At 43.0% G+C, this 7,374-nt stretch overlaps 1 pseudogene; it reads left to right on the forward strand.

The window, feature by feature from the left end:
* The first annotated feature begins 6,251 nt into the window (after window positions 1-6,251).
* LOC118608401 lies at window positions 6,252-6,370 on the forward strand (annotated as a pseudogene).
* The last annotated feature ends 1,004 nt before the right edge of the window (window positions 6,371-7,374 follow it).

Genomic DNA, 7,374 nt, shown 5'->3' on the forward strand with positions numbered 1-7,374 from the left:
CAGATGTTGCGGGTTCAGTTACAAACCACAGTAAGTCTCAATAAAGCCAATCATAGTCTTTTTGCTGGTAGAGGACCTTGCCTTCAATTTTTAAAGCATGTAACATCTATGAAGTACAGTAAAATGATGTATTGCCCGTACATGAAGCCTTAGGGTGGGGGTAGCTACAGGTGAAATCCCCTAATGACTGGAATTGGTTTTCCCAAGATGATCTCCAGGTACCATTGTTTTGACCAGAGTCAGCTTGCAAATCAAGACTTCTTGGGTTTTTCTGAGCATTAAGTAGGTGCCCTCACAGAATTGTCCTGAAATGAACATCTGGTAGAAGCTAAACCTGCCCTAAATAATGGTTCCAGTTTTTTCCCCTGAAGTGATGTGGCATGGGGATGGTATGTTAAACTCACCTTCTTATGAGGGTCTCAGGAATATCATGTTTTGAGAACAGGGTTCCAAGAGCTCAAACTTTGGTCCCTGCTGGTTCCCAGCTATTTTAGTGAGTCATTTAACCAGTGAGCCTTAGCCTCCCAGGCATTTTACATTTTCTGTTGAGGGTAAAGGTTTTGCAACACTAGCTAGTCTTTCAGTTCCTCAATTATCCCTTTAATCCAGATTCTAATGGCTGCATTAGAGTCCCATGGACTTTGGCCGCCCACCATTTGGAGTTTCTAATCACTTGTGCCCATGGCTTCCATCTGGCTGATGAGCTAAGTACCACCAGGTTGCAAGTTCTAGGACATTCTAAACTGCCTTATTCCCTCATATCTGGGGTATGTGTTAATGAACTGATTCAAAATATGTCGGCATCCTCCCTAATGTGATTGTATTAGGAAATGCGAGGCCTTTGGAAAGTGACATGATCATGAGGGTGGGGCCACCATTGTGGTATTAGAGACCTTCCCACCTCTGCTTTCCAAACCATGTGAGGATGCAAGAAAGAGGTATGGTCCCATTTGTTTTACTGAGCAAGGCCTAGGTAAAGGCATTGTAGCTACTCCTACCAGTTGGGTGCTTGGTCTAAGGAGGCATACCGTGCTAGCCCTTCAAGGAACTGAGGTAGTGGGAGCTGGCAAGACCACTACAACTGCCTTGTGTGGGAAACGGCGCATCTCTACTCCCTGCCGCTCGGAGAGTAAAATGTCTCTTTCGTTCCCAGTGTGGTCTGAGACAATAACCACAAATTTCCTGCAACAAAATGACCCCCCTATAACAAGATTAACCTGCTCTGCTCCTGGTTTCAAAAGGTACCTTGTTATTTAGCCCAAGGAGGCCCAGTCTTTTCCTATTTGCTCTAAGGAAAGGGACCTCTATAGAGGATTCACAGTTGGTTTTTTCTGGCTCTAAAATTGCTGGTGGATAAAATTTTCTGACTAAAGTGCGTATTAGTCCTCTGATTAAATTTGACCATGGTCTCACAAATATGCATGTTTCCCAAGAACCCACTGAAACTAGAAACTCCCAAACACTTGGTGCCTTGAGAACCTGTGCCCCAAGGCCGGATCCCCGGCCTGCTGCAAATGCTTGTATTTTCAAGCCCTGGATCTTGCTTATGCCAAAATCTTTGATAGAAACATCCCATAAATGTCCCCCACAAATTCGAGAAACAGAATAAATCCCAAGCCCTGCCCCTCCCACCCCATGTGGACTAAAATCACTGTTCAGATACTGCTTTCTAAATTTCTTTGCTTACGGTTCAAAATGTGTAAAATGAGACTAATAGTGCCCACCTGATGGTGAGTTTAAGGGTGATAGGTGATGTGATGTGTATTAGAACAGGGTAGATCCCTGTTGCTACCCCCACACCCTTGCCCCTCATCTGGATTTCGGGATGTAGAAAGCTTTCAAGTAGCTTTTTAAAATAAGTTGCTGTGAAAACTTCAGATATGTAAAAAAGCATATTGGATAAGGATCAGTAGCTACTGTTTCTACCACTCCTCTGCTTATCAAGACAAAACATGCCATATCCCTGCCCAGCTGCATTCCTCTTCCTCCTCCTACCCTTCCCCAGGCTAACATAAGGGCCATGATCCCTTATAATTCAGGGTGCGCCAAAATCTGAAAAATCAGGAGGGATTTTTTTCAATTTTGGCGATAAGGCCTGACCTGAAGCTTTTTCATAATCTTTATTTTTCCCACTCAGTGTTAATATGCGTACAACATATTGGAGAAATGTTAGTGGTTATGGGGAGGCTCCCTAGATCTTATGGGTGGAGGCACAGCCTCAATACACAGTGAATACACAAAGTTAAGGCTTCTAAATTGTTTTTTAAAATCTGTGGCATTGTTCTGCATAAACGTTTCTAATATGTCATTAAGTAAAATTTTTGACTCAATTTTAAACTTCTTTAAGTAAAACTCATCTCTGAAAGTTTCTTTTACTCTAGTTCTTTAAGTGTACTATTCAACAGTGTCATATGTATGTGTGTATTGCATTGTGTGTTCACCACCCATAGTTAGATTTCTTTTTGTCACCATATATTTGATCCTTTCGCCCCTATCTACCGCCCCTTTTCCCCCTACCATCTGGTAACCACTAGTCCACTGTCCATGAGTCTCTGTCATGTTTGTTGCCTTTAGATTTATGTCCCTCATACACATGATAACATGTGGTTTTCAACTTTTTCTGTCTGGCTTATTTTGCTTAGCATGATTATCTCAAGGTCCATCCCTGTTGTCGCAAATGGCAGTATTTCATCTCTTATAGCTGAGTAATATTTCATTATATGTATGTACCACATCTTTATTCAGTCATCTATGGTAGAACACTTCAGAGGCTTCCATGTCCTGGCCACCATGAATAATGCTGCTATGAACATCAGTGTGCATATATCTTTTCAGATAAATGTTTTTAAGTTTTTTGGATAAATACCCAGTAGAGGGATTGCTGGATCATACAGTAAATCAATTCTTAGTTTTTTGAGAAACCTCTATACTGTTTTCCACAGTGATTGTACCAATTTGCAGTCCCACCAGCAGTGTAAGAGGGTTCCTTTTTCTCCACATCCTCTCCAACACTTGTTATTACCTGTCCTGTTGATAATAGCCAATCTAACAGGTGTGAGATGGTATCTCATTGTGATTTTGATTTGCATTTCTACTTTGTCTAGTTTTTAATAGTTATCCAAGCACAGAATTTGCAGTCTATTTTAAACTTTATGACTGCAATCCATAGTAAGAAGTATATTTTTCTTCATTGGGGTCCAGTCTACCCATTTCTCTGTAAGTGGAAGAAAGGTTTAATGAATGAAATGTTCCCTGACGTTTCCTAGTTTATAGTATTTTAACAAACCTCGCCCCAAACCATTCGAATGCTCATGGAACCTGCAGTTTGATAAATGCTGTTTATAATTGTTGAATCTGAGTGAAAGCTACATGACCATTCTATCAATACTATTGTATGTTTGAAATTTTCCATAATAAAAAGTTAAAAAGAAAACCGTTACAGATGTGGTTTGTTAGACCACCACATTGGTGTGGGAGGTGGGTGGCTGTCATCTGTTTTCTGCCTGCCTGCCCTACCCCTAAAGCCCTCTCCATAGCTGTAAGAATTTCTTCTCCCAGGGCCTCAAGACACCCTGCTCTATAAATGCTAGCTTCTATTTCTTGACATCTGACATTCCGTAATATTTTCCAAATAATGGCCCTAGAAGGCCTTCCTACTTTTTCTCCCCTCAGGACCCCTCTGGCTTCTCCAGACAGAAGGACCATCCCTTTGCCCAGCACCAGAGGTCCTCCTGCCTTCCCTCCTCCAAAACCCAGGGTCTCTCAAAATCTGTCTCTTCACCTGTAACGTGGGAATAATACCCATTAAATGAGCCAAGACATGAGAAACACCTAGAACAGTGTCTGGTAGTTAGATATGGTTAGTAACTGTTAGCATTTGCTATGTGTGCCAGATTATAGGGACACAGCAAAGGATATTTCAAATTTCAGGAATCATGTATCGGTGGGGTCTACATACACTAAAGTAGTAAATTGGTGTGCAATGTAACATTAAAAAGTGGCAAGCATTAAGGAAAACGAAGGGGGTGGAGAGTGATGGAATGTATTTTACACAGGGTGGTTAGGGAAGGCAACTCAGGAGGTGACCTTACAACAAACACCTGCAGATAGAGGGAGAGCAAGCAAGGAGGAGGATAGCTGGTGTAAGGGGATGATTTCGCCATGACACTCTGGATGCCTTGCATGTCTCCATGTAAGCCATATAGGCAAGCTGATCTAAGTATTGGCAGAACTCTGTGATCTTCAGAACACAGAGCATGAAAGGCTTGTGAGGAACTGCTTTGAGGCTAGTTCACATTAACCTTTCTATCTACCAAGGTGGTTATCATGAGACAGTATCTTATCTCCTGAGATCTTGTGAGGTATGAGGCTTTCTGTCCTCCTCCCCCAACTTAGAGTTATAGAACTGCTTAGCATGGAATTAGCTCCTCTGCAGCAGGGTGTCCTACCACTCATGCTGTAGCCATCTGGCCCCTTTCAGTGTTACACAAGGGACATGAGCTGGCATCTATGGCTATTCTTGCTTCTGCTGTCTATGTAAGTAGCAAATAACTTTGACTGGAACAAGGGTTCATTACTGGCCAAATCTGTCAGCCTTGCCTCTGGGGAAGGGAAATTACAGGCAGAAGGAAAAGCAAGTAAGTACAAAGGCCCTGAGGTGGGAGCTTGCTTGGTATATGTAAGGAACAGCAAGGTCAGTTCAGCGGGAGCAGAAAGCCGGGGGGCAGGTGCCAGGAGGTGAAGTCGGAGAGGTGACAGGGACCTGGTCCTGTCAGGACTCGATGGCCATGGGGAAGACTTTGGCTTTTTTCCTGAAGGAGCTGGAGTCACAGCAGGGGTCTGAGCAGAGGAGGCCTTGGGGTTGACTTGATTTGTAACAGGACCCTCTCTGGCTGCTGTGAGGAAAGAGGAGGGGTCAAGGGCAGAAGTATAGTGAGGAGGCCACTGCAGTAGTCCCAGCAGTGATGGCAGTGGATGTGGAGAAGAGAGGTCAGATTCTGGATAAATTCTGAAGGTGAGGCTAACAGGATTTGCTGACAGATCAAATGAGGAAGGTGGAGGAGAGAAAGTACTTGGTATGAATCCATACTGGAGAAGCTCACAGAGTAATTTGGCAGTTGGTGTTAAAAAGTCCAGTGGTTAAGAGCAAGAATTCTTGCACCAGTTGGCCTGGGTGCAAGTCCAACTCCATCACTTACTGTGTGACCTTGGGCAGGTCACTTAATTTCTTTGACTCCATTTCCCCATCTGTGACATGGGATAATGTACCAGCTTCATAGGGTTGTTGTGAGGATTAAAGAAGGTCTTCTTTCTTTAAAGTGGTTAAAATAGTACTTGGCACAATGTGCTTGGTATTAGTAATATTACCATAGGATGAGTTGGCATGTTCACTGCATGAGTGCACAGGAGAGAGCATTCCAGATCCCAGGAATGGTTTGTGCAGTTTTCAAAGGATGTTCAAGAAAGTGTGGCTGGAGCACATTCTGATCAAAGAAGAGCAACAAGGGACGAAGTTGGAGAGGAGGCCTAAGAGGGCAGCTTCTCACAGCAACTGGGGGCCATTGTGGATTTCAGGATGTATCTACCAGTACAGGAGGTTGGAAGAGAGACAGGAGCGGAAATTTATTTGGGACTTGATGCAGATGAATGCACAGAGAAAGGAGAGAGAGGGATGGGGCGTTATCATCAACACTGCTGGCTGATTACCAAGTGGTTTCCAGTGTCCAGGATAAGAAACTTAGTCCAGTTCTACTTCCTGCCTGGGTCCAAATGCTAGTTCTAATATATAGGTATAGATATAGATATAGATATAGATATAGATATAGATATAGATATAGATATAGATATAGATATAGATATATAGATATATAGATATTTTTTACTTCTGTGGCTATGGACAGTAAACCCCTTTAGGGTTCACTTTTCTCACCTTGAAAGTGGGGCTCAATGTTGCACCTACCTCATTAGGGTGGTTGTGACAATTACATAAAATGGATATAATAAGAGCTCAGTAAATGCAGGTTGTTACCAAAACCAGATGGGGCTTATCCCAGGAAAGCAAGCTTGGCTTAACATTTAAAAAGCAATGAGATGTAGTTTAGTGTATTAGCAGGAAAAAAAATGGGAAGAACCAAGGGCTGTGCCCGTTTAGCTATATTGCCCGGGACTGAGGTACCAAACCCAAGGTCCAGTTATTCCCAGGCCTACAGTTGGGTCCTAAATCCATTACTGGATAAAAAGAATTGAGATCTGTCTACAGCCATGCCACCCTGAATGTGCCTGATTGTGCCTGATCTTGGAAGCTAAGCAGGGTTGGCCCTGGTTAGTACTTGGATGGGAGACCACCTATGAATACCAGGTGCTGTAGGCTTTAAAAAAAAAAAAAGAAATCTTAAGGGCAGAGTAGCCCCAGTTCTAGCCCTGTGAAGTGATTTCTCCTCTTCTCAGAACTGGCCACTGACCATCCTCACTGGCCTTATCCACATATTCAGCATCCAGAGCTCTGTGTCTCTGGTTCCTTTTTATTCAGGTTCTAGCTTAAATTTTTCATCCCTCCCCTCTTTTCCCAAAGCTGAGCAACACTAACCAAACTATTTTAATGATAGTAAGTACTGATTTCTAAATAATCCTCTTTATCATTTATCTTTCCAGCTAGAATGGCAGCTCCATGAGAGTGTGGACCATTTGTCTGAGTTACTGCTGTCGCCTCAGTGCCTGGCACCCAGTAGGGACTTGATCAATATGTCTTGGAAGGCTGGCTTGCTGTTTCAGTTTGCTGGGGGTGCTCAAGTGGTCGCTGAGGTTTTTCCCTACTGTAGGAATCTTGATTCTGACTCAGGCAATAGAGAATTACCACCATTAAGACTTTGGGAATTTTGAGAACTTTGGCTTCAGAGGTAAATATTTTCCCATCAGGAAATGGTAAAATTTAAGTTATGACCTTATGTTCTAATTTGTCCCATTTAGGAAGAAACTTCAGGGATGAGATAAGTGAATAAGGATTCAGCGTCTGCACTCCACTTTCACCTCAGCTCCATGTTGTCTTGATTCTCAGCATACTCTTGTCACCTCAAGCTACCCAGGCTTTCCCTCAAATCATGCTCAGTTTGTTCCTGAGGATGGGGACCAGCTTCAGGTTTCATTTCAGCCTGAGTTAGTAATGAAAAGCATCCCCAGCCAGTGTGGTCCATGCTCGCCTTTGCAGTTTTAAACATTGAGGGCCAAATAGGCAGGAGGCTCATGAAAGAAAGAGGAGTCCATAACAGACGTGCTCCTGTTTCTGCCAAAGAGCTCTGGCTTATCTGTCTTTTCTATCCCAATCTAGTTTAGTTTGTTCATTTGGTTAGGACCCTCAACTGTCATTCTGACAATAAA

The sequence above is a fragment of the Rousettus aegyptiacus genome, unplaced genomic scaffold (assembly GCF_014176215.1).
Source record: "Rousettus aegyptiacus isolate mRouAeg1 unplaced genomic scaffold, mRouAeg1.p scaffold_m13_p_9, whole genome shotgun sequence".
NCBI classification, from domain to species: Eukaryota; Metazoa; Chordata; class Mammalia; order Chiroptera; family Pteropodidae; genus Rousettus; species Rousettus aegyptiacus.